Source organism: Cynocephalus volans, chromosome 12, assembly GCF_027409185.1.
Source record: "Cynocephalus volans isolate mCynVol1 chromosome 12, mCynVol1.pri, whole genome shotgun sequence".
Classification (NCBI taxonomy): Eukaryota; Metazoa; Chordata; class Mammalia; order Dermoptera; family Cynocephalidae; genus Cynocephalus; species Cynocephalus volans.
The window spans coordinates 87,680,601-87,707,088 of NC_084471.1; the positions used below are offsets into that span (position 1 = coordinate 87,680,601).

Below are 26,488 nucleotides of genomic sequence, written 5' to 3' on the forward strand. Positions count from 1 at the left end.
ACCCCACTCCCACCAGCCAACAGGAAGACACTGATACAACTGTAAAGCACAAATCCAGTTTCCATTAAGTATTTGTTTGGCCAACACAGTGTTTTGGTGTTTTTAAAGGATGCAAACCACCCCAAAAGTCCAAATACATGGCTTCTCTGAAAAAATCTGAAGTTCTTCCAAACATTGGTCCACATACATTTCCTAAGGGCCATAATCTGCTGGAGTTGAGTGGGGGCTGCCCCCTTTAGGTAGGGCATGTGCACTCTAACTTGCCACAGTCCTAACCACTCATCCCTTACAACCAAACCACTTCACCCCTTCATGTCATCCACCCAACTACTATAACAAGTTTGCAAACCCTGCCATAAAGCAGTTGTAAATAAATAATAGCGCCCCCCCCCCTTATACAGAAGGTAATATCCAAAAGCATTTTACCAGGGGTCTTGAAAAGTTCATGCAAAGATTATTATCCTTTAATTCCATTTTTCCACAAACTTCCTGAAGTACTCTCAGGAGTATACCCAGGGCCTCAGTGTTACTAGAACCAGAGCCTGCGACACCAGACTAGGCGAGTCGGTTTGTCACCCGTCACATCTTCTATCATGCTTTGGCGTACTGGCATGCTCTCCTTCATCTGTGCTTTCTCTCCATTTGCTGGCCTTATTCTCTCACATCAGCTTTTCCCACTAAGTGCTCAGTTAAGTTTTTGTAGTTTTAAAAATCTCTCCAAGCCTCTTTTCTCACCTGAAAAATAAGTAAAATGTTCCTTGCAGAGTAGTGAAGACTAAATGAAAATGTGCATGAAAGACCCAGCACAGCCCTGCAATTTCTCACATCCACTCAATTCATGGCTCTTACTACTATTTAGGTCAACAAACTCTGAATAAAAACCACAGTGAGCCACTGAGATAAAACAACTCTGTTTTATGGAATTTATATTGAGTCAAAAAAGTTATAATTCAGTTGTTTCTAAAAAATAGATAACAAAATTTTATTAAATAGACAAGAAATAATAAACTCAGCTACACCGAATGACCACTTAACGAAGAGAGGACACCTGCGGCACAGAAAGGACTAACTCAGAAGAGACCTGCAATATTCCAGGAGTACTTCTTTGCTAATCTCCCTGTTCTCATTCAGGCAACAATTTCATAAAGTGCTTTTGACGAAGGCACAAAAATGGTTATGGAGAAAGGGCCCTTCCTATCCCATGCAGAAAGCCTAATAGTTACTGCATTTACTTTTTAAATTAAACACTTTTTTAAAACTAAGATAATGAGCATTTTGTTGTGTATATGTATGTGCTTTTTTCTTCAAATAGACTATGTATAGGCTGACTGGTTAGTTCAGTTGGTTAGAGTGCAGTGTTACAACAGCAAGGCCATGACCAGCCACCAAAAAAATAATAATAAAGACTATGTAAGGGATCTTTGGTTTTCCTTCTCTAAAGAAAAAAATATGAGTATTACAGAATAATGGCCCATGTAGCCAAACAAATAACAACAAAAAGTTCTCCTTTGTGGGTTAAGTATCTTGTTAAGACAAATCCACTGAAGACTTTTAAAGACACAGTATATCAAGTTGGCTTTTAATCATGGGGGAGGGTACTTAGAAAACTTGATAAAAACATAAAGAAGACCTAAGGATGGAATCCAGACTGACATAAGTTTTTTAATCCATCACTCTGAATTTTACCACTGTGAACCTCAGTTTCAGGGTCACCTTTTCTGAGAGACATTTCCTGCCTCCTGCCTCCCTCTCCCAACAATAAAAGCTGGCCACCGCCTTCCTACCCACTACATACTTCCACCATAGCAAATGAAACATTCCACGTGCTGTTGATCCATCTCCCCTACTAGACTTGTAAACACTCCTCCAGGGTAGCAAACAACCCAACACAGTACAAAGAACACAGAAGTACTCAAGCTCTGTCCTCTACAGTGAAGCTTTGGCATGGAATGGTGGTTAAAACCAATAGTAAGGGGAGCTGCCCTTGGGTCAGAATCCTAGCTCTGTCCTACCACTTCATACCTATGCGAGTTTTGGCAAATTATTCTGTGCCTCAGTTTTTGCTGAGATGAAACAGGAGATTAAAAACACAGACTCTATGAGGTTGTTGTGAGATTTAAATGAGTTAATATATGTAAAGAGCTTAGGACCTGGCATATCACAAGCACTCAGATATTACTATAAATAACACTACTTATATACTTATACTACTATCATTTTAAAAATAAGTCTCCAATTCCTCACACTCAACTCAATGGTTATTTCACTGTTCTTGAGAAGATCATCAATATTTTCCTCACTGCCAAGAGTCAAGTCCTTATCCTACACGATTTCCATCCTGGGCTTCAATAGTGTTAGCCACCTCTTTGTCCTTGTGGTCTTTCCCCCTTTGTTTGCAGGGAAGGCATTGATCTCATTTCTCTCTCTTGGCTCCTCTTCTTGCCTTGAGCCAGCTGCTAGAGCTTCCCGTTCAATTATCTTCTTACTCTATTTACTACAGGACAGGCTTACTTACTAAGCAGTCTCCAACTACCACTACCTGTGATCATGCCCAGTGAGTGATTGGAAGAATGACTGGGCTGTATCAATATTTCCAGCCCAAGGTCCCTTTTGAGCTTCCAATCTTTATTTCTAACTGGCTTCTAGGTAATCTCATCTAGAACTGAACATACTCCCTTTCCCTTTTCTACTCCCTCAAATGTGATAGGGTTAAATAGCATGAGGTACTGTGATTTCTTTCTCTCTCCAGACCTGGTATCCTGTTAGCTATCAAATCCTACCGATTCTAACTCCCAACTAGCTGGCAGAAACATCCTCTCTTCTCTATCACCATAACAAAAATCCTTTCATCAGAGCTATCGTGCTCTCACTTTTATTACTGTGCACACTACCTTCTGGTCTCCCTGCTTCCAATGTTCCCAGGCTGGAGGGAGGGAGACCAGGGGCCTCATAAAAAATGCTACCAGAAAGACCAGCCTACGCTAATCCGATCCCATCATGCCCCTGTTTAAAGCTTTTTATTAATCTACATGTACACATTTGAATACAACCAATCTATGAGCATATATTTAATGAGGTCCTCCCATGGTGAAAAAAAGCCTGAGTCCCTAGAGTTCTGATAAGAAACAATTCCTGCTTTTTTGGCAAAAACTGTATTTTGTTGCTTACAAGGCACCGTCAATTCTCAGATGCAATAATTCTGTTTACCAACAAGGAAAAACTGCTAATTAAACAATAATATGTTTTCTCATCACTTAGATATTTAATTGGAAAAAAATCACTTTTTTAAATGCATTTTTTTAGACTTTAAACGTTGATTTTTGTCATGTGATAATCTATGATAATCAATCAGTATATCTGTAGCACATATGAAAAGTTGGTAATTCAAGGTTAAACTATGATTATGTGCCAGATAAACAGTAAAGTGGATACTAAATCAAAAGAAGTGAGAGAGATCACCATGAACTACATTAACAGATACACAAATATAATTCATAAGTATATTGAATATTTTTAAATGAGCAATTGAGAAATATTTTCTTAAATATCTGGTATTGTGTTCCATTATAAAACAGTTCAATAACTTTTTTATAAACACTGCAATCATAATTCAGTCTAGCTTCTTTGAAACACTGCAATCATAATCCAGTCTAGCTTCTTTGAAAATCAGGCTGAATTTATCAAAAAATTTATTAACTGAAAAAAATATAGTAAATTTAGTTAAGCCACGATTTAGATACTCCTAATACACTTTCCCCCCCCTCTACATTTTGGTAAAGAATTCCAAGAAGCGAGGAAGAAACAGGTCAGTAAAATAACCTAAAAGCATGCTAGAAATGCAATTCCTTTACTTTTGTGATTTAAAATTCTGTATATGAAGACACTAGACACCAATGGATAATATTCTCCACTAAAAAAAGAAAAAGAAGGAAGAAGAAGAAGAAAAAAGGAATGCCAACCAGATACTCACAAGAGAAATAACACAAAGTAATCAAGTCTATAAAAAAGTATCTTAGCTCATGAAAGTTATGAGTTAATTCAAAGCACCCAAGGTAGGGAATGAAACCAAAAACAGAGTGGAAAATTCAATATATTTTTTCTTTGAGGATGGCTATAGATAATAGCTATGTATAGGTTAAATTTAAATTAAAACTTAGAATTAGGATGTGTGTGTATGTGTGTATATATATGCATGACACTGCCTCACATTTTTTCTATAGATTCATATAGTCCACCCTATTAAAAAAATCATCTATATTTAAACTATCAAACTGCATCTACACGAGTGAGTGTGTAAATATTTGCTCACAGCATTCACCAGGCTGTTGCTTGTTTAAAGTGTTCAGATGGATGGATGGATGGATGGATGGAGGTTGTCAAAACCTTAGCCTTACCTCAGTAACAGAAATCTTTATTTATTTTTTTATTGAAACATAATTTATTGTACATATTTGTGGGTTACAGCACTGAATGTTAATCAATACCTGTGTGCAATATGTGATGCTCAAATCAGGATAATTGGTATATTCAACATTATACAATGTAATCATTTTTAGAACAGTTGGACTACACCTGAAATTCACTCAAGCTTTGGGCTTTATGAAACTGACACACAAATATGCACTAAGTAGACATAATATGCACATGCCCTATGTATGCTGCATTAACATGGACATAAATAACATCACCACATTTTCTTTTTCCACATTTTCTTAAGACCATCCCATAACCAAATTAATGTGCTTGTTAACAAGCATAGTTCTCTATTTTATTAAAGAGAATACACAAATAATAATGTAATCTTCCCAGATAATGCAACAGGCTAGGAGATTTGTTTCAATATTTACATTTTGTAAATTTAAATTAATTTACTTTTTGAACTATTTCAGCATAAACAGCCTGTGATATTCTGTGAAGTTATTTAGATTAAGCCATAACTCTGATGGTATTAGGAATGCACTGTCCAGTGTGAACATGGTGGGCTCCAGTCAGGAAGCCCATACACCAGAGGTGGTTATTACAAATGCTTTGACGACACTTTGCTCATTAGCCTAGTAGATGGACTTTTCTTCAGTGAAATGGGCAGCTTGCTAATTAGCATGATGAATGTTAGAAATGGGATAACGTTGATGAAATTAAAAGATTCAATATGTGGGCTTACTAAAATGTTTTAGAGATACTCCTACTCTTGAACGGAGTATAATAACCTGGTGATGCTTGCACCCCGATGGCAACTAGAAGACCAAGGATCTTTCTTCTGCCATGCTACTGTTTCTCCTTTGAGTAAAAGGTAATTCAGTGCATGTCGACGAGTTGGTGCTTTCTAATGACCAATTAAGAGCATTTCTCCTTTCAAAATACTGAAAACGCAAGGTGTAGGAAATTCTGACATATAGAGGTAGAATAAGCTAGTGAAAAGAACAAAGTTTTAGAATCAGAAATGTCCAGTTTTTGTCCTACTAATGCAACCATTTACAAGTTCAGGAGGTTACACAGGAAATGAGTACTTGAAAAGTGTGTCAGAACACCTGAAAACACAAAGATCTGAACCTCTGTCAAGCTTATTACCCAGTTGTAATAACCATTTTGCGCTACTTGTTAGTGAATGTTAATCTAAAAAATATCTGTACGTGCAGTAGTTTAGTCTAAAACTTGCTTATGTTATAACATGGTAGTAAGGTTGTAAGAGAGGAGGTAAGTCCCATGTGCTTCAGGCTTTTTTGATGATACCATTATCTACCTGCTCTCCCAAAAGACAGCTAGGAGTAGCGTATGACCAAACTGACTGTAGAAGAATGGTCTGGATACCTGTTACATTACACAACAGACAACTTCTTTGTGACTTACCTCTGCATGGAGAATGTGAATGATGTTTAGGCTACCATTCCCACAGGTTTGCTGTGACAATCAAGTGATTGAATATATCATAAGCATGATCTGAAAACTAAGGCATCATAGAAAATGTTACAAACTTTCTGGCTTATACTGTCAAATAGAAGGGTATTAGCCTTGTTGTTCTGCTTCTTTCCTGGATGTTAAGTTTTATTGGTCTATGTTCCCGTTTTTTAAGGCCTTTACATTGTTGCTACAGAAACCCCTCCCCACACACAGGTGCCCAAGCATATGCATGCACATACATGCATCTGTCTAAAATCTAAAACACTCTAGACTGAAAATGAGATAAGCAATACTTATTATCAATGAATATAATACCATTATTAACATAATTATATGTAGCACATACACAATTAACATAACATTAAGAAAGAATCAATAAAGATAGGAATGAGGGAATGTGGGGATTTTGTGACTGCCACCACAGGTGCTCTTCTTAGGTGAAGCTGGCCAGACTGACTTCCAGAATATATAACAGTACTATATTCAGGCCCAGTCCTGGTCATTTAGGACTTATAAATAACTTGATTTGACCTCAGAATTAAACAAAGTGTTCCAGATCAGCTCTCTCTATCAGAAACTGCTACATGTGCTGACTTCAAAATATACTATAACACTATAGCAACCAAAACAGCATAATACTGACATAAAAACAGACACATGGACCAATGGAACAGAAATGAGAACCCCAAAATTAACCCATGTATTTACAGCCAACTCATCGTCAACAAAGGTGCCAAAGAACATACACTGGGGAAAAGACTGCCTCTTCAATAAATGGTGCTGGTAAAACAGGATATCCAGGGCCGAGCCCGTGGCGCACTCGGGAGAGTGAGGCGCTGGGAGCGCGGCGACACTCCCGCCGCGGGTTCAGATCCTATATAGGAATGGCCGGTGCACTCACTGGCTGAGTGCCGGTCACGAAAAAGACAAAAAAAACCCACAAAAAACTGGATATCCATGTGTAGAGAAATGAAACTAGACCCCTATCTCTTGCCATATACCAAAATCAACTCAAAATGGATTAAAGACCTAAATATAAGACTTGAAACTATAAAACTCCTTGAAGACACACAGGGGAAAGGCATCAGAATGCAGGGCTGGGCAAAGACTTAAGGAATAAGATCTCAACAGAATAGGCAACAAAAGAAAAAATAAATAAATGGGATTATATCAAACTAAAATGCTTCTGCATAGCAAAGGGAACTATCAACAGAGTGGAAAGACAACCTACAGAATGGGAGAAAATATTTGCAAACTATGCATCTGACCAGGGATTAACATCCAAAATATATAAGCAACTCAAACAACTTAAGAACAAAAAACCTAACAATCCAATTAATAAACAGGCATAGGAGCTGAACAACATTTCTCAAAAAAAGACAGACAACTAGCCAACAGATATATGAAAAAATGCTCAACATCACTAATCATCAAAGAAATGCATATCAAAACTACAATGAGGGGCCGAGCCCGTGGCGCACTCGGGAGAGTGCGGCGCTGGGAGCGCGGCAACGCTCCCGCCGCGGGTTCGGATCCTATATAGGTATGGCCAGTGCACTCACTGGCTGAGTGCCGGTCATGAAAAAGACCAAAAAAAAAAAAAAAAAAAAACTACACTGAGGTATCATCTCACTCCACTTATACTGGCTATTATAAAAAAGAGAAAATAACAAATGCTGAAGGATATGGAGAAAGGGGAACCCTCCTACACTGTTGGTGGGACTATAAATTAGTGCAGCCATTATGGAAAACAGTATGATGGTTTCTCAAACAACTTCAGAAAGAACTACCATATGATCCAGAAATTCCACTACTGGGTATATACCCAAAGGAATGGAAATCATCATGTCGAAGGGATACCTACACTCCCATGGTTGCAGCTCTAATCACAACAGCCAAGATTTGGAACCAACTTAATGTCCATCCATAGACAAATGAATAAAGAAAATGTGTTAAATATACACAATGGACTACTCAGCCATAAAAAGAATGAAATTCTGCCATTTGCAGCAACATGGATGAGCTTGAAAAAAATTATGCTAACTGAAATAAGCCAGACACACAGAGAGAAACATCACACGTTCTCACTTATAAGTGAGAGCCGAAAAAAAGAGAGAAAGAAACAAACAAACGATAATAATAAATTAAACTTTCAGGAGAGCAGAGCTATAGTGACTACTAGAGTACTAGAGGGGGGAAAAGGTGGGGGGAATAGTGAAAGGTTGGTTAATGGACACATAACAGCCAGACAGGGAAAGTAAGTTCTATTGGTCTATAGTAGAGCTAGGCATCTATAATTAGCAATAATTTACTGCATGTTATCAAATGGCTAGAAGAGAAGAGATCAAATATCCTCATCTCAAAGAAATAATTAAGTTTTGTAATGATGAATATGGTAATTGCCGATTTGGTCATCACACATTGTACACATGCATTGATATTCAACTCTGTACCCCACAAATATGTATAATCAACATGTTTCAATAAAAAAAAAAAAAACTAGAGTCTCTTGTATGTTTTTTTAAAAAATAGTATTTGAAGAGCTCTTTGTTTCCATGACAGGCCTGAAACTTACTGTCATTAATGTAATGCCACTGAATTGCACTCCCTCAGCATAGAAAAGCAAGTAGACAGAAGGGCCAGGGTGAGGACTTTGGGCCTGACCCTCCTGGCAACAGGGAGCCGCCAAGGATTTGAACAGAGGAGTGTCACAAGTCCTAGTGTCCCATTCTACCACTAAGTATGTGACTTTCCACTTCTTCAGTGATTGCTCTTCTGAAAGAGAATATGGTGCAAGGACCTTCCAACACCACAATGTCTCCATAGGAATTCCACAGGCTATTTGATGTCAGTGGCGCTTAATTATAAAAACTAGAATCTATGCCCTTACTGCAGCTGCCTCACAACTTTGTCTCAAGGATGATTTTTAAAAGCCCAACTTTGTTACTTTTGGCAAAATCAGAGTATATTTGTAAAGCAAGAGTCTCGACTTTTTTGTTTTGCAAATATTTTAATTTGTGCAGTTAAGTTGGCAAGGCATACTGCCAACTAAATTCACTAAATCTGTACACATTTAACTTTGTTAGTTTGCTGAATATCTAAAAGATAAATATTTGAAGTCAAGAATAAAAACTGCCATGATTTGATTATTTCCAGGGGAAAAAAATCAAAATGATCAGATGAATGAAAGAGACTTACTAAGAGTTAGGCTGTTCCTCAAATAGAGGAAAAATAAATAACAAGACGGTTGTGGGCAAACTCCCATACATAAGCCAGTTAGTTTCTCTCTGTGTAATGGTCACGGATGTAGCCCATAATCTCAGCCATTTCAAAATACTTAAGTCACAGCCGAAGAGGGATGAATCCATGCACAAATCTCGCTGATGCCATAACAACACGGCTGGCATGCATTTACTGGTAATAAGTCAGAATCACTCAAGTGGAAGGCTGGGGTGTAATGACTTAATGGAAGGAACGCTGGACCAAACAGGGTCATAAAGACACTGTTTCTAATCTCTCAAACTCTCACTGCTCAATGATCTCAGGCTATTCACTTAGGCTTTCTGAGCTAATTTTCCTAACTATGAGTTGCCAGACCTGACTATTTCCAAAGACTGTTGAGAACTAAATTAGATAATGGATGCAAAGTTTGCTGAAAAACTACATAGTGCTCTGAAAAATCTAAGGTCAGGAGAACCAACACTGAGGGAATAAGCTGCTAACTAGGGAAACATCCTAAAATTCTAGACCAAAATCACAACTTTCTTGGTAATCTGTGCAAAACCAGGAGAGTCCCAGTCAGAAGGTGTCAGAATTGGGTATAACACACTGGGCTTGTTCTGAACACACCAGGTAGAGGAGAGACAGGAGACAGTGGCAGCCTGGGCTGACAAGGAGAGGCCAGTATAAGACTTGTTCATAAAAGCCTATTGCCTTGGAATGAAGTCCAAATTCCTCAGGGCTGCATGTAAGACTTTTATCATCCCATTTCTCTCTAGTCCCAGCAGTACAGGCCACAGTGAGTGACTCCAGACACTGTGCGACCTCCCAAAGGTAGTCTACACACCCATGCTCCTGCGCCAGCCTCCACCATAGTCCTCTGGAATGGGTGGCCTCTTCTCATCTCCCCCAGCACCTCTCAGCCAGCTCTATACCACTGTCCACCAGTCATACTTCTCTCGTCCTTTGGTCCTTTATCAGTGTCTACTGTCTTCTAAATAGCTTTCTCTGCTTCCTACAGTTATAAGTAACAAGTCCTTCCTGTTTCCTATTGCATTTATCTTTATTTCTATAATAGGGCTTTTTAAAGTTCAAATTTAGCTTTGCTAGACTGTAAGCTTCTTAGAAGGCAGAGGCCATTTCTTATCCTTCTAACACCAAGCACTACAAGTAGAGTTCTTTTGACACAACATGTGCTCCATAAATGTTTGTGGAGTGAATAGAAACAAAGTGATCTCATACTATAGCGGAAGAGGCTGAGCAGTACTCTAAGCCCAAGTTAATTGTAAAGCAATCCCAACATTTCCTAAGGTAAAATCTGAGTAAGTAGAAATCTTAACTCAGAACAAAGAAAAACACTGTGCTCATAAACAAGCTTGCTGTTAACTAAAAGCTAAAAAACTTTAGGACAGCGAGATATTCTTTATGGGGTGGGGGGGTGGGAGCTATGTTATTTCTAACCTCAGCTCCTGCCACTGCCCCAGCCCACTGTGCACATCTAACTTCACAGACACCAAGACTATTTGTAATTCTCCAGCAGACCTCATACCCTATGACTTTGTGCCTGTTTTTTTGGGTATGGACTGTCTTCCCAGAAAAATGCATTTTCCTACTCGTCTTAGCTCAAGAGTGAACTTTCCTCTTAATGTTCCCTGATTTCCTCAGGTTGACTTAGGAAGATCTTTCCAGAAGCACTCACTTCCAGTCCACCCCAGAAAACCCACATCTCTATTTTATCCATTATCACATTCCAAAAATCAATTGTTTAAATGCCTGGCCCCTCATTCTAATGAGTATCTGGAAGATAAGATTGGTTCTTTTCGTTTTTGCATATCCAGCTCACAAGCTCTCAATAGATACTGTCTGAACGAATCAATGATGAGTAAAGACACCACCCAATCTAACAACATTAATTATCTCCAAATAGCTAACCTACCCACACTGGGTTCAGGGTTGAGTGCTCACCTGTCACTGTGTTTGGAAGAGGCAGACAAGCTCTGAGTGCATCACCAGCAGTTTTCACCACACCCAAGTATCATTGGAACAATTATTGGAACAGCACTAACATCAATGAATAAGTTTCCACACTGGCCCATCAAGCCCTATTCAATTCGAAGGATCTAAAATAATTAAAACTGTACTGAGAGAAATTAAGATTTCTACTTATTCAGATTTTACATTAAGAAATGTTGAGACTGCTTGAGAATTAACTTGTCCCAAAACTCCTCTCTCTGCTCAAACTTCAACCTCAAAGCCATCTGCTTTCACTTCCAGATAACACCCTTCCCTCATCCCTCCCTTCATAGAGAAATTTATGGCAACTGTGTTCTTAGTCCATTCAGGCTGCTATAACAAAATACTATAAACTGGATAGCTCATAAACAACAGAAAGTTGTATTTCTCACAGTTCTGGAGACAATCAAGATTTGGTGCCTGGTGAGGGCCCACTTTCTGGTTCACAGATGGTAACTTCCTGCTGTGTCTTCACATGGTGGAAGGGGCAAATTAGTTCTCTTTTATAAGGGCACTAATCCCATACGTGAAGGCTCTGCCCTTATGACCTAATCACCTCCCAAAGGCTGTCTCCTAACACCATCATCAACATATGAATTTGGGGGAGGGGGACACAAATATTCAGACCATAGCAGGTTCCCTCCCTGAGCAGCCATCCTTACTCTAATTTTTAAATGAAGGACCTCAGTGTCTGGCAGATGTCTCACAGACCTATCATCTCAAGTTAATCCTCATGCTCAGTTTATAAGGAAGATATCATTGCACCCAGTTGACAGACAGATGAGCAAACTGAGGAGCACGGGGATGAAAAGATGTGTCCATGGTCCCGTGACGACTAAATGACAACACAGAGCCTGGCTCTCTTGATCCTGACGTCACACTGTGGTACACCACATCTGTTTCAGTAAAGTACCAACTTGTTTTTTCAATTCTCCTTCAGGTCCCATGGTCTGTCCAACTCAGCCAACTGAAACTACCCCAGCATTTTAACAAATAAACTTACCTTTGCCTCTTTAAAAAGAAAAATGCTGTTTCTATGATTATTAAATACATGCTTATTACAGAAAATTTTGGAAAACATAAAAAGATGAAAGGCTAAGATTAAAAGTCATCTATAACAAAGAATAAGAATGAAAAATCTACAAGTATGCACAAAATAGATAAATCACACGACCTTTCATGTGAGAAATCACACACAAATGAGTACATGTTGTGTGATTTCACTTATATAAGGAACAAAAAAAACAGTCAAAACTCTGTAACTCCATTAGAAGTTAGGAGCACAGGGGGCCTACGAGGATGCTGATAATGTTCTGTTTCTTGAGCTGGGTACTTGCTGTGTGGGTATGCTGAACAGGTAAAAATTCAATGAACTGTATATTTATGCATGTGTGTATATATATATACACACAAACATACATACCTATATACATATATACACATACACATATATAACATACTTGAAGTCAATAACAATTATTTTTTGGTGTGTTTTCATTCTGATACTTTTCTTTTTTCCTTTTAATACTTTTTTGAAAATTAAAAAGAAAAGAACTATCCCATTGTACATGTAATTTTGCATTCCTACATTTCACCTAACAAAAAAGAATAAGATTTTATTCAAATTACTGTAAATTCTTCATAAATACTTTCTATTATGTTTAATAGCCCATAAATGTTTAATAGCCCATCTGGTGCCTGTACCATAATTTACTTAACCAGTGGCCTAATATCAACCATTTAAGTGTTTCCAATGTGTTTTAGTCCATTTTGTGTTGCTATAACAGAAATACCTGAGACTGGGTAATTTATAAGGAAAAGAGGTTTATTTGGCTTACGATTCTGGGACAGCTGCATCTGGCATGGGCCTCAGGCTGCTTCTACTCATGGCGGGAAAGTGGCAGGCAGCTGGCGGGTACAAGCAGATCACATGGCGAGAGGAAGCAAGAGAGCGAGAGAGGAGGTGCCAGGGTCTTTTTAAGAAACGAGTTCTCGCGGGAACTAATCGAACAAGAGCTCACTCATTAATCCCCTCTCCCCCAGGGAGAGCATTAATTCATTCATGAGGGATCTGCCCCCATGATTCAATCAGTTTCCAACACTGCCACATTGCGGATCAACTTTCTACATGAGTTTTGGAGGGGACAACACATCCAAACTCCATCACAATGTTAATTATAATAAATACTCTGCAGTGAATACCCTTACCCTTTAAGTTTTTAGCCACTCTCTCCCCTTATTGTTTTATATACTTATATGTTACAGCCTTATGTAATTATTTATGTACTTAACACATCCTCATTGCCCAATAATAAGTTTCCCAAAATCACAGATTACATCACTCCTCCTCGTATCCCCCACAGAACCTTATGTTAGTCTCCTGAATGCCATCAGGTACTTACTATTTGTTGAAGTGTTTTCAGAAGCCAAGTAAAACATCCAACTTCTACCAATCTAGATTTCAGGATCATGTAATATGAATGTTTTAGCAGTCCATGTAATATGAATGTTTTAGTCAGTTATACTCCAAACTCTTCATTTAGTCTGCACAGCTAAATGTTTACAGGCAGTTTAGCATGGTCCTGCTTCAGGGTATAAATTCACTCAACAACCAGCTGTGCTGAGCCTCAAGAATCCAATGACAATCAGACAAGTGTCTACCATTAAAAAGTTGACAGTCGTGGATAATTAAATATGGATCCTGCTTTCCAGAAGATCCACAGTCTAGCAAGGAAGGCAACATGAAACAGACCTGGACTCCTCACTTCTGAGCTTTCAAATCACAACTGCACAGATAGGTATAAATACCAGCCCCAGAGCCAAACTGTGAAAACTTGACCTGGGTAGTCATGTTGGTTAGACTGTGGATGAATGTGTTTGCTGTATTTACAATATGTTTTGAAGCATTTTACAAACATGATTAACACAATCATACCTGACAATGCAAAAGCATGGTACATTTTTAAAGTGCTAATAAAAAAAAAATACACAATTATCACAGACATAAAAGGAGAGCTCATAAAAATGGCTAATGTAGTGAGAAATATTCTTTTTTTTTTTCTTTTCTTTTCTGCATATAGAACAAAGATTGGAAAGACAACTGAAAGGCAAAGGATGAAATATAAGCAGTTGTGATCAGCCAGACAAAGGAGATTTTCAGAAATTTTTCAATTTTGAACATGCAATAGGATGATCAGTGCCAAAGGTGAAAACTTGGCCCAATGTTAGTTCAGGAGGCCAGGAAATTGTTCTAGAATAGAAAGGATAAGTACAGCCAGGGTGAGCCCACCAAGGCTTTTGTAATTCAAGAAGTGAGGAGTGAACTCAAACACCAAGGGCTACTGATGGGCTCCCCAAGGCCCCAAAGAAATCATGAAGGAGCCACCTGCCTCAAGAGATTTTTAATGTAGACAAAGTGGCTCCACTTTAGAAAAAGATGCCCCACAGAACACCTAGCAGCAAGGGCATAACTGGTTTCAAAGCTTCAAAGAACCAACTTATACTCCTTGAACTGTACCAGAGACTGCAAGCTTAAAGAACTCTTAATCACTTTGAACATGTGAACATATGAGCTTAAGAAGAGCCTCTCAGAAGCTCACCTGTTTGTAATAGAGAACTTCTAAAATTACAGTGCAAAGGAATAAGAAAAATATGCATGCATATGGTATAGAAAGAAGGCAAGACCAGCTCTTAAGGGAGTGAGCTCCTCCTTCCGGAGGAAAGGATAGCCAGGCTTGGTTTTAGGGCTATTGAGTATTCTGACATGAAAGGGAGAGGTTGAACCATTTTTTTGTGTGATCAAATAGCATGTTCAGATGTTTCCACATCAACACATGAGACAGCTTATTAATTTAATCCTTCTAAAGTCTGGTATGTGAAGATGGTCATGGGGCAAAAGGACAGACAAACAGAGGCAAGACAACCATGTGGCCAGCCCTGGAGGGAAACTAAAGCAAGATGTTAGAGGTCCTGTGTGACATGCCAGAGTCTGAACTCAACCCTGCAGGCACTGACAGAGTTGAACTTTTAGCAAGTCAGTGAGTAACACAGTGAGATTTGTATAGCTAACAGCTTGTCTGGCAACATATGGAGGATGGGTCTCAGCCAGAGAGACCAGTTAAGAGGCATCAGCCTAAATGAGATGATAAACTAAGGTAGTTTATGGGAGATGTAGAAAATTTCCTCACCTGTCCAGGAGGTAAAATCAAAAGGACTAGGTGAACTAGTTCAAGGTGAGGTTGCACAGGAAAGGCAAGATTAGGAATAAGATGGATGATGCTGCCACAAACCCAGGTACTAAATAAAGTAAGAAGTCAGGAAACATGTTGATCCTGAGGAACTGACACACAGTTCAGGCAACAGGGGTCTGCAACTCAGTATAGAGCACTGCAGGAATGCACATTCGGAAAACCATCACCACCTAGGCTGGAGTACAGTGAGAGTGGATGAAAAACACTCATAACACTCTTAGGATATGGACCCCTTTCAGAACTTCGTGAAAATTCTGCAACCTCTCACCAAAAAAAAAAAAAAAAAAGGAAAAAGAAAAAGCACATAAAGAGACATTTCGAGGAAAAATATCTAGAAGTTTGTAGGCCCCCAGATGCCCATACAGGGATCACGGTTAAGAAATCATGGGCCTGCAGTTAGGGGTGGGGTAGGAAGGAAGTCTAAACCAGCATTTCTCACCTGGGATGCTACTGGCAAATTGTGAGGGACAAGTCTTCACCATGTAGGATGGTGAGCAACCCTTGCTGAGCCCCTGACCACTATATACCAGAAACAGTCACACTTCAGTCTCTGTGACCTCAGTCTTGGCTGCCACGTTTCCAAAATGCACCACCCCCACTTAAGAAACCCTGGTCAAGGAACCCTTATACATAGTTGATGGGAATGTAAATTAGTACAGCCACTATGGAAAACACTATGGAGGTTTCTCAAACAACTACAGATAGAACTACCGTATGATCCAGCAATGTCACTACAGAATATATACCCAAAGGAATGGAAATCATCATGTCAAAGGGATACCTGCACTCCCATGTTTATCTCAGCTCTATTCGCAATAGCCGAGAGTTGGAACCAACCTAAATGTCCTTCCATGGATGACTGGATAAAAAAAATTCGGTATTTATACAAAATGAAATGCTACTCAGCCATAAAAAACAATGAAATTCTGCCATTTGCAGCAACATGGATGAGCTTGGAGAAAATTATGTTAAGTGAAATAAGCCAGGCAGAGAGAGAGAAATACCACATGTTCTCACTCATATGTGGAAGCTAAAAAAACATTGATCTCATAGAAGTAGAGAATAGAATAGTGGTTACTAGAGACTGGCTGGCAGAAGGGGAAGGGAAAATGGGGAGAGGGTAATTAGAGAATACAAAATATCAGAGTAATAAAAAGAATGGGATCTAGTGTTCTACAGTAATAAAGGGAGACTACAGTTAACAACAAAGTACTGTGTATCTTTGAAGATGATGTTCCTAACACAAAGAAGTGACAAATGTATGAGGTGATGGATATACTAAGTGACCTGATATGATCAGTGCACACAGAATGAATGTACCCAAATATCATACTGTACTCCATAAATATTTACAATTATTTTAAAAAAAAAAAAGAACCCTTGATCAAGAGGGTGAGAGGAGGCAGCAAAAACGACTTAGAAAGATCAGAGATGGGAAGAAAAGCAGTTCCAGTCCTACAGCCAACAGGTCAGCCTCTCTTCCAGAACATATCCACGATGTAACCCTTCTCATCTCCCCACCTCCACCACAAGCACCTTGTCTAAATCATCTCTTGCATGGATTATAGCAATCACCTCTTAACTGGTCTTTCTGCTTCTATCCTTACTTATCTATGGCAAACTACTCTCCATATGGCAGCAGAGTGAAACTTCAATTTTACTAATTGTATTTAACACACTTTTACAATTCTTATTATCTGCCATGCTCTGTTCTTTACAAATATTAACTAATTTAACCCTCACAACACCACCATGATATAGTTATCATTACTATCCCTATTGTATTCATTAACCACAGAGAAGTTATGGAACTAATCCATGGTCACACAACCCATAAGCGTCAGGCTGGGATTTTAACCCAAGCAGCCAACTCCATAAAAATCAAGATCCTGCCACAGCCAATAAAACCCTAGTGTAAGGACCCCCAGTATCTCCTCTGCCTCATCTCCAGCCACTGCCCCGTGCTCCCCTCCAGCCTCACTTGTCTGGCTGCTAGGAAGTGGGCACAGCTGTAAGCACCTGCTCCAGGGCCTCTGTGCTCACTGTGTCCTCTATCTAAAGTGTTCCTCCTCCAGACTCTCTCACTCCATTATGGTCCCCACTCACATGTGCTCACATCAGTGAGGACTTCCTTTTTTTTTTTTTTTTTTTTTTCCGTGACCGGCGCTCAGCCAGGGAGTGCAAGGATCCGAACCCGCGGCGGCGCCATGGGCTCAGCCCCAGTGAGGACTTCCTGCCCATTCAATATGAAATAACACTACACTCCCACCTCTAGCATGCCCAATTCCCTCATCTTACTATTTTTTTTCCTCCAAAGCATTTATCACCATATAAATAATGTGAAATTACTTGCTCGCCCATTATCTAACTCACCCTGGTAGAGTGCGAGCTCCAGGCAAGCCCAAGCTTTGTGTGTTTTGTTCTCTGCTACATCCCCATGCATGGAAAGGAATGCACTTCAGTTCTGAATGAATAAATAAATGAACAAATGAACAAAGAAAAGGGTGGTGCCAAGGAAAAAAACTTTCAACACAAAGGGACAGAGCACAACAGTGTAAACATGCTGCAAAAACTTTGATTGTATCAGGACTGAAAAGTTTCCACTGATTTGGCAATTAATATATTGGTGCCTGTGGCGCAAAGTGTATCTAAGAAATGATACCTGGCTGGAGAGTGAGTTGGCAGGTGAGGCAATAGCAGCAATAAGCACAGACAACTCCTGTAAGAAGCTGGCTGAGAAAGGAGACAGCTAGAAGGAGCAGCACTGTCAAGAGAGACTTGAGCATACTGTTTGCAGGTGAGGGTGAGGAGGCATGGGAAGGTGAGAAAAAGTCAGTAAAGAGAAAGGACTACTGATGGAGAAAGCCTTTGGAGACAGCAGACTCCGGAGTGTGGGAGTTAACAAACATTCTCTCCCACCCTTGGATGACCTATACTGCCAATGTTCTCTCTAACTCCAGAGCTCCCAAGAACCATCAGCCTGGACAGACTTCAGAGGGGTCAGTGCCTGACCTCCACAAAGAGCACTGAGGTCTATCCAGACTCCCAGTTTGGACATAACAACTATACAGAACTCACAGGAGTCAGACAAGGGGGAAAGTCACCAATTCTCCACTGAGACACTTCATATACATTCATATATGAACACATATCAACATCTCTTTTACTTTAAAACAACGCTGAGTGATAAATTAGTAGCCCCATTTAATGATTTGGAATTGAGGCTCAGTAAACCTCGTAACTTTTCCAAGGCTATGCAGGTACAGCCAGGCTTTTAACTTAAGTGGGCACTCTTTCCAACACATACCACATGCCATTACTCAACAGAATAGAACAGGGGTAGAGACAAATAATCAAGACTAGAAAAATTAAAATAAAGGAGCTAATCTAGGTTGGGAGATTTTCAAAGAGAGAAATAATTGTCATTAACAGGAAAGATAACAAAAAGTGTATTTGAGATTGGTTAAAAGGGGCAAGGTGTCTATGTACCCCTGCCATCAGACTTTATTATTAAAATGAGAACAAACAAAAAGAGAAAGGAAGAGAGTGAGAAGAAATGTTTGAGTAGGAAAGGCTATATAGGAAGGAAACTAGAATTTTTTATTAAAGTAAACATGACAAACACACATTATCAAGTGTTGAATTTAGTTGTTTTTCATTTAGTTTGTGTTAGCCAGCTATGAATGTCAATTAATAGGAACATAATAGACAATATGTTGATACAATGAAAAGGAGCTATTATAATAGATAACTTGTTTTTGACAAAGGTAAAAGACAATTTCAGTGGAGAAAGAATAGGCTTTTTAACAATGTTGGAACAACTAGATATTCACATGCAGAAAATGAACTTCAATCCATAGCATACCATATTAAAAAGTTAAGAGAAATGAATCATAGACCTAAATCTAAAACCTAATACTATAAAACTTGTAAAAGAAAACATAGGAGAAAATCTTTGTGACCTTGGGTTAGGCAAAGATTTCTTAAATACAACAGTAAAAGCACAATCTGTAAAAGAACAGATTCATAAGTTGGAATTGATTAAAATCAAAACCTTCTGCTCTTCAAAAGTCACTGTTAAGAGAATGAAAAGACAAACCACAAAATAGGAGAAAATCTTTGCAAAGCATATATCTGACGAAGAATTTGTATCCAAAATACATAAAAACTCTCAAAACTCAACAATAAGAAAACACTCGACCCAATAAAAACATGGGCAAAAGACGTGAACAGATACTTCACCAAAGATATAAAGATAACAAAAAACAAATAAAAAGATGCTCAGCATCACTGGCTGCTGTGGGTTGAATGTACCCCCCCAAACTCCTAGAAGCTTGATCCCCATTTTAACAGTGTTTAGAGGATGGGAAATCAGACTGTGACAGTGTTGAAAGGTGGGGACTTTAAGAGGTGAGAGGATCGTGACGACTATGTCCTTGTGAATGGATTAATCCATTCCTGGAGTAATGGGTTAATGGTTTAGTGGGTTATCAGGGGAGCGGCACTCGTGGCTTTATAAGGAGAAGCAAGTAAGCATGTTAAAGGGCTTTTGCTCGCGCCATTCTCGCCATGTGATACCCTGCATTGCCATGGGACTCTGTACAGAGCCTCCACCAAGATTACCCAGTCTCAGCTATTGTTATAGCATCAGAAAACAAAGCTAGGACAATACTGCATGATTCCATTACTCTAAAATTCTAGAAAATGCAAACATCTATCGTGACAGAAAGCAAAGCAGAGGTTTGGGGAAGGGGGAAAAATTACAAAGCAGGATGAAGAAATTTGGGGGATTGTTCATTATCTTGAACTGTGATGTTCATTATCTTCACTGCAGTGATGATTTCACATGTACCTATAAGTCAAAGCTTGTAAAATTGTACAGTTAAATATGTGCAGTTTCTTACACGTCAATTACATCTTTAAAAAGCTGTTTTAAAAAAACAAATATAAGGGAGGGAAGTCATTACACAATTAAAAAAATAAGAAAAATACAGCACAAACTACTTTAGGGTTTTCTGACATCTAATGCATCAGGTATTAGAACCTCCTATAGAAATGGCCAAATTTTACCTTAAACATGACAAAATATCCCCAACCTATTTCTCAATGGTATTTCTACAGCAGGATTTCACAGATTACAAATCTATTCAAATAATCTAAGCAAAAATAAAAGTAAAATATTCTTCTGTCCACTGTCTATCCATTAAGTGAACCTTACTGTTTTTCAACATATATACTTGAATTATACCTGGAAGAATAATTTAATCTTAAGTGATTTTCCAATAATAAAATTACTATAATTAAGGATAAATGTGATTTAGCACTCAGATGCCTATGACAGCTAACAAGAGTGACAAAATATATCACCTACATGAATAAAACCCGGTGGAAAATTATTACAAATCTCTTCTTGTTACAACCTACATTAATATCTGATTTCTTTTCAAAACAAAGAGTAAAACATATGCTAGTGACTAAGAAAATATTTTTGTTAATGCATAAAACTTGGACAGTGCTGGAGTTCATAGTAATGACTTGTGTGATATTTCTGAATGTGATTTTTTTAAAAAAACTGCCAAAGATAAGTCTTCTGAATTCCATACCAAGGCTCTGAAATAAATAGGTAATAAATATTATTAGTGCTAAAAAGCTCCAGGCAACTTGTTCAAGGTCACTCAAGTAACCAGTAGGCACATGTACATGAGGGAAAAAAAATAACAAGGGCTCCCAACCATAACCTTCCCCTCTTCCACAGTGGTGGCCACCATGATGCAAATGTCCTGGGGGCACAGAGGCCCCACACAAAGCAAATCACATGGTATTCCCCCTCCCACCTCACTCCCAATATTTTTATACAGGTAAAATCAGGTCTAAATAAGCACCAAGGTAAGGTAAAGGGTCTGGCTAAAAAGGGCATCTCTATCTGGTGGTGTCTTCCTGACCAGAAAATGAGAGGTGGGAAATGAGGGAACAGGAAAAACAATTTCCTTGAGTGAAGCACAAGTATGAAAAGCTTAAGCTCCTTTTTTATGATTTTGATTGGGGAAACTACTCCTCTGTGAGAGCACCTAGCGCAGAGCTTGGCACAACAGGAGATCAGAAACACTGCTTTAATCCTCCCTGCTCTCCCAGCACAAGGGCATCCAGGCTGGTGAAAGCTTGGGGTCCAGGTCACACAGAGGTAGCACAGTTTGGAGAAACCCAGTGGTTGAGTCCAAAGGCATAAATTGTGAGGGCATTAGAATAAACTCTAAAGTCCTCTGTAAACTTAGTGATCTGCAAGACAAAAAACTAGAATAGAACTGGAATTATACTCTAAGACTATGAGGAGATAACTCTGAAGGAAAACTATAGTCCTAAAAAACAAGTCAAAAGGAAATGCAGATGATTATGGAAGTAGAGACTACAAACATCAATCATAGGACATAGGTACTTCAGAGTTATAGGATATCAAACTAATTTTTTTATTTTTGAAAAGAGCAACCACATGACGAAAATATTCAAACAAAGCTTTAAGCGTCTTCTGGCCTTGGAAGGTCATGAGACTTCTCTGGCTAAAACAAGGAATGCTTTAGTGAGAGAAAGAAAGAACTTCCAGACCTCTAGGTGATTCCCATTTTTAAACGACTATTCCTCTCCCTTAACTGTACTGTCAAACGATGTCTAGTTATGCAAGTCACATCAACAGCTAGACAGTACTGAACATCCTTAGAAGTGTAACTCGCATTTTTCTGGCAGAGTTTTCCCAACCTTCCTTTGAAGTCTGGCACTGAGCAATCAACAGCAGCTCACTAACATGCTAGCATGTGACATTGTGTAAAACGGTATGGCATGGTAAGAAATTTTCTCCCAGTAATCCTGCACTGATGAGAAAAAGCATAATTATTTTAATGATGTACTTAGAAAAGGATTATCTACAACAGAAAATCACAAGGGTAACACTAACTAAAAGGTCAACTTATTACTAACTATGAATCTTCCCGAGAGCCTAAATGCATTAATTTTACCTAATACCTGCAAAGGTTGTTTCATATTATATACATAACCAGCAAAGAAGGAACATAGGAGAGTGCTGATCTGGCTTTTCCGTCATGAAAAGCAAATTTAACAGTGATAAAGAAGGCAATAAAGATACGAATACAAAACTGTTATTACTATCTTGTTCACTATATCAACAAATATTTATTGAGCACCTACTATATATACAAGGCACCAGTGAATAAACCAGGCATTATTAACCTTATATTGACCTCAAGGGCAAGAGAGAAACATTAAATAATTAGATAATATATAATTTTAAATTATGGTAAATATTAAGAAAAAAAAATGATTATGCTATAGGGGAGAAAATAAAGGAACCCCAATTTACATGATGATAAGGTCTTCTCAGAGACCTTTATAAGAAAGAATATTGAGTTAGCACCCAGCAAAAGTCTGCTGGAGAACTGGCCAACTATGCAGGCAAGAGATGTAGGGAGTGGGGCAAGGGCCAAATCATGCAGGACCTTGAAGGCAGGCTGTGGACTTTACAACTTATCCCAAGAATTAATGTGTTTCCTGAAAGCTGTGAAGACTTCAAAACAGCCAATGATTTTTTTTTCCCCCTTCTTTTCAGGCTGCTGGTGGGAAAACAGACTGGAAGGGGTGCAGAGTGTGTGCAGGAAGCCACTACACCAGGGGAAGATAGAGAACACCGGCTTGAACTAAGATGGTGGCATAGTGGAAACTGAAAATCAAGACAGGTCTAAAAGAGATTTTTCAGGAAAAATGGACAGGATTTTGTGACAAACTGCTGTGCTGGAGCTGATAGAACAGAAGAGAGTGGAGTGAGATGGATGAGATGAAAAAAAAAAGGAGGAACAGTTTGCAAGTTTGGGTGATCAAGAGCTCAGTTCTGGAGAAGTTAGAGAAGCTGACTTTCACCAGCTAAGACATGCCAGGCACTGTATGGGGTGTTCTACTCCATCATAACATCTCTGTTAGTAGTAGTATCCCCATTTACAGAAAGCAAACTGTAGATCACAGAGATTGAAGTAGCATGGCCACGCACACTCACCTCAGAATTGACAAAGTCACACTTACCACCCAAGTCTGGCTGGCTGGCTGTGGGGTAAACATTCTTTTCACACCCAGTGTACTTGAAAACTATTTCTACACTTTGAATTTTGAAATCTTTTTAGGGCTGGAACAAGCTAGCTTCCAAGGAGAGTAAACAGGTGATACATTATTTCTTAACTCCAAATACTCAGATTTATGATGCATAATGTTTTCCCATCCAACTCCCATCCCCACTCCACTTATACCTGCAAAGAGTTTTGCAATGTTCTGAACACTAGCAAAACATCCAGCACCTTAATATTTTACAATAAATGAGCAAAGCCATTATTCCAGGAATTAACTATAATGAAAAGAGCAACAATCTCCTGCAGCAAACAATACTTTTACTCCCAAGTCATTATGTACATCAACACAGAACAGATCAATTAATAAGAAACCTTGAAGAATTAATTATTTTTCAAAATGCAAAGTATTCAAGTCAAAAATTGATACAAGCCACCAAGTACAGAAGACTATAAAAGCCAAGCACTGAAGATTCAGATTAAAAAGTCGAAATCTTTAAGAAAATAAAAGGCAAAAAGAAATGATACCATATCATGTAGAATTTTAAATCTGCAACTCCCAAATATCTCAACCAAATGCCAAAGTCAGTAAGCACCCACCCTAGAGACTACTTAAACACTCTCTTCTTTGTAACTGCTTTTCCCTGTAGCACACTGACACTTCCACAAACTGAAATGCCTTTCCTATCTGCAAATCCCATGATTTGCTCCCTCTAATATCCCCATGAGCTACTGAGGATCAGAAAGGAGGCTTGATCAATGAACCTAGAAAGACTTCAGTGCATTACTGCCAATTGTGTCTATTATGGACAGTACCACCTTGAGACTCTTAAAAGGTGGGAAAAAATGAGGAAGGGGAAGATTTTTAAAAGGTTTTATCATCTACATTACAAATGATATTTTGTTGTGTCAGATCCTTCAACAGAATAATCATCAAATTACGTTCAGTCCTCTTACAGTGGGGTAAGGTCATGTGTAATTCTGATGGTTTGGGGAGAGTTCCCCATGGAGATAAATAAAATTAAGAATACCATTAATATGCTCGCTAAAAGGTAAAACTCACACAAACCACTTCCCAAAATGATAGTGGTGGGTCCTGTGTCCTGATTCTTGGGTCTACCCTGCACCTCTCCCTGCAGAGGTCTGGCTGGCATTCAGTATCGCCTCACCCAGACAAAGGACAGGATGTTGAAAACAGATTTAAAAACCTTCTCGTTTTCTGTTCCTTCATAATATGATCGCAACTCCTGACAACCCCCAAGATGAAAGACTTTTAAAAAAGGAAAAAAGAAAACCACCTCTACCAGAATGAGTGGTTAATCCAACGGACAGAAAAGCAGAGATCTATACATATTTAAAGATGCTTCCTGGGGTCAAAATAGATCTCACTAAGAATTGCTGAGCCACAATCTATTGGAAAATCCATAAATGTTCGTCCCTGCTGTCACCAGGCTGGAGAAAATTTTTTTAAATGCAATGCTTTGATGTATTGACAGAGCTAGTCTGATAGGTTAAAGTCAGCTACGGAACGTGCCCTGCATCTATTTTCCTTCTAAGTCCCTAAAGATAATGGGCGATATTGACCTGCAATTTTAACCTACGATTGCACTGCTCAAGATGCCACTTGATGCCGGGAAAGTAGTGGTTTAGCAACAAACACCAGGCGGCTCTATGATGCTAAAATAACAACGCAACACTCGATTACGAACCCAGGTACTCGGCTTGTAAAACCCAGTGCCGCACAAGGACCCACACTGAAGGTTCACGTCCCTTAAAGTTGCGTTGTATCAGGTTTTCGGCGATTTATTCCCTCAAAGTTTCTAGTTCGCAAAAAGGAATTACTCTCAAAGTCCTCTCTTCTGGACACTCCTCCCCAAAGGGGTTGGCGGCAAGGCGGAATTGGGACGCAGGATGATTAATCGTTCAAACAAAATTTTAAAACCTACAAACCAATAATCTTTTTCAGAGGAAGAAAATAAGCGTTCACCAAACCGCCGCCCGGCCAACGAGCATCCGATTTCCATCTGGAGAAAAAATACTAAAGAACATTTCCCTTCCCAACAAAAGTGGCCTCTAAACTCCCCTGCCAAGGACACTGAGAGGAAGCAGACAAGCCACGAACGAGCTGGTACTTTTCAGTCGGCGGCGCGTGTGCCGCGGGGAGAAGGCGCAAAGGGTGACACACAGGGGAAAAGTGACCGCCGAGGAGGTGGGAGCCCGCGGCGGGCGCAGGCTGCGGGCAGCAGGGGCGCAGGCACCCAGGGTGCGGGGAGAGGGGGCGGGGAAGGGCCAGCCCCGCGGCTCCGGGAGGGGAGGGCGGGGTCCCGGCGCTGCCCAGAAACCGCGGCCGCCAAGTAAAGTTAATACTCACTCAGTTTCGCAACTGCGCCGCCCCCGCAGGCAGCCCGGCAGGGCCGGCCGGGGCGCTGGGGGCGGCGGCGCCCGGAGCGCTGCGGCCGCCTAACGCCTGTCCCCGCGCCGCCCTCCCCGGCCTCCCCCCGGGGCCGCGCGCTCCGCACCGGCGGGAGGCTCCGGCTCGCGGGCGCGCCCTCTCCGCACACCTCTCCGGCCGGCGCGAGGTGAGCGCGGACGCCCCTGGCGGGGGTGCCGGGCTACGCGACCGCGCGGGCAGCGACGGGGCCGCCGCGAGAGCCGCCCCCAGAGCCGCCGCGGACGGGTGGGCGAGGCTCGGCGAGGAGCGGGGCGGCGGGCAGCGGGCGCCGTACGGGGCGCTGCGCGGGGCGGCAGACGAACGCGGGCGGCGAAGTCGGCGGCCGCCTCGCTCCCGCGGCCGGTGCCTCTGGGCTGGGGGCCGGGCTGGGGGCCGGGCCGGGCAGCTCCGCCCCTTCGCCGGGCCGCGGGCCGAGCGCGCGAGAGGAGCGGCGCGGGGGCGCCCCCCTCGGCCGGCGCTCGGGTTACAGCCGCGGCTCCCGGCTCCCCCGCCCGCGCCTCGGCCACTGGCCGGCGCCGGCAGAGACAGTGTAACGG

The 26,488-nt window shown here is 40.3% G+C and overlaps 1 protein-coding gene across 3 annotated transcripts in view; it reads right to left on the minus strand.

The window, feature by feature from the left end:
- Positions 1-26,488, minus strand: part of RASSF8 (Ras association domain family member 8) — a 120,914-nt gene that overhangs the window by 94,075 nt on the left and 351 nt on the right. Inside the window, exon 1 of one of the 3 annotated variants that reach the window (XM_063075433.1) lies at positions 25,872-25,954. The exons of 1 other annotated variant lie outside the window; for it this stretch is intronic. The gene's annotated coding sequence lies outside the window, so the exon portion shown is untranslated. Of the gene's footprint in view, positions 1-25,871; positions 25,955-26,488 lie in introns of those variants that run through there. One more of the 3 variants, XM_063075434.1, reaches the window with a different exon arrangement.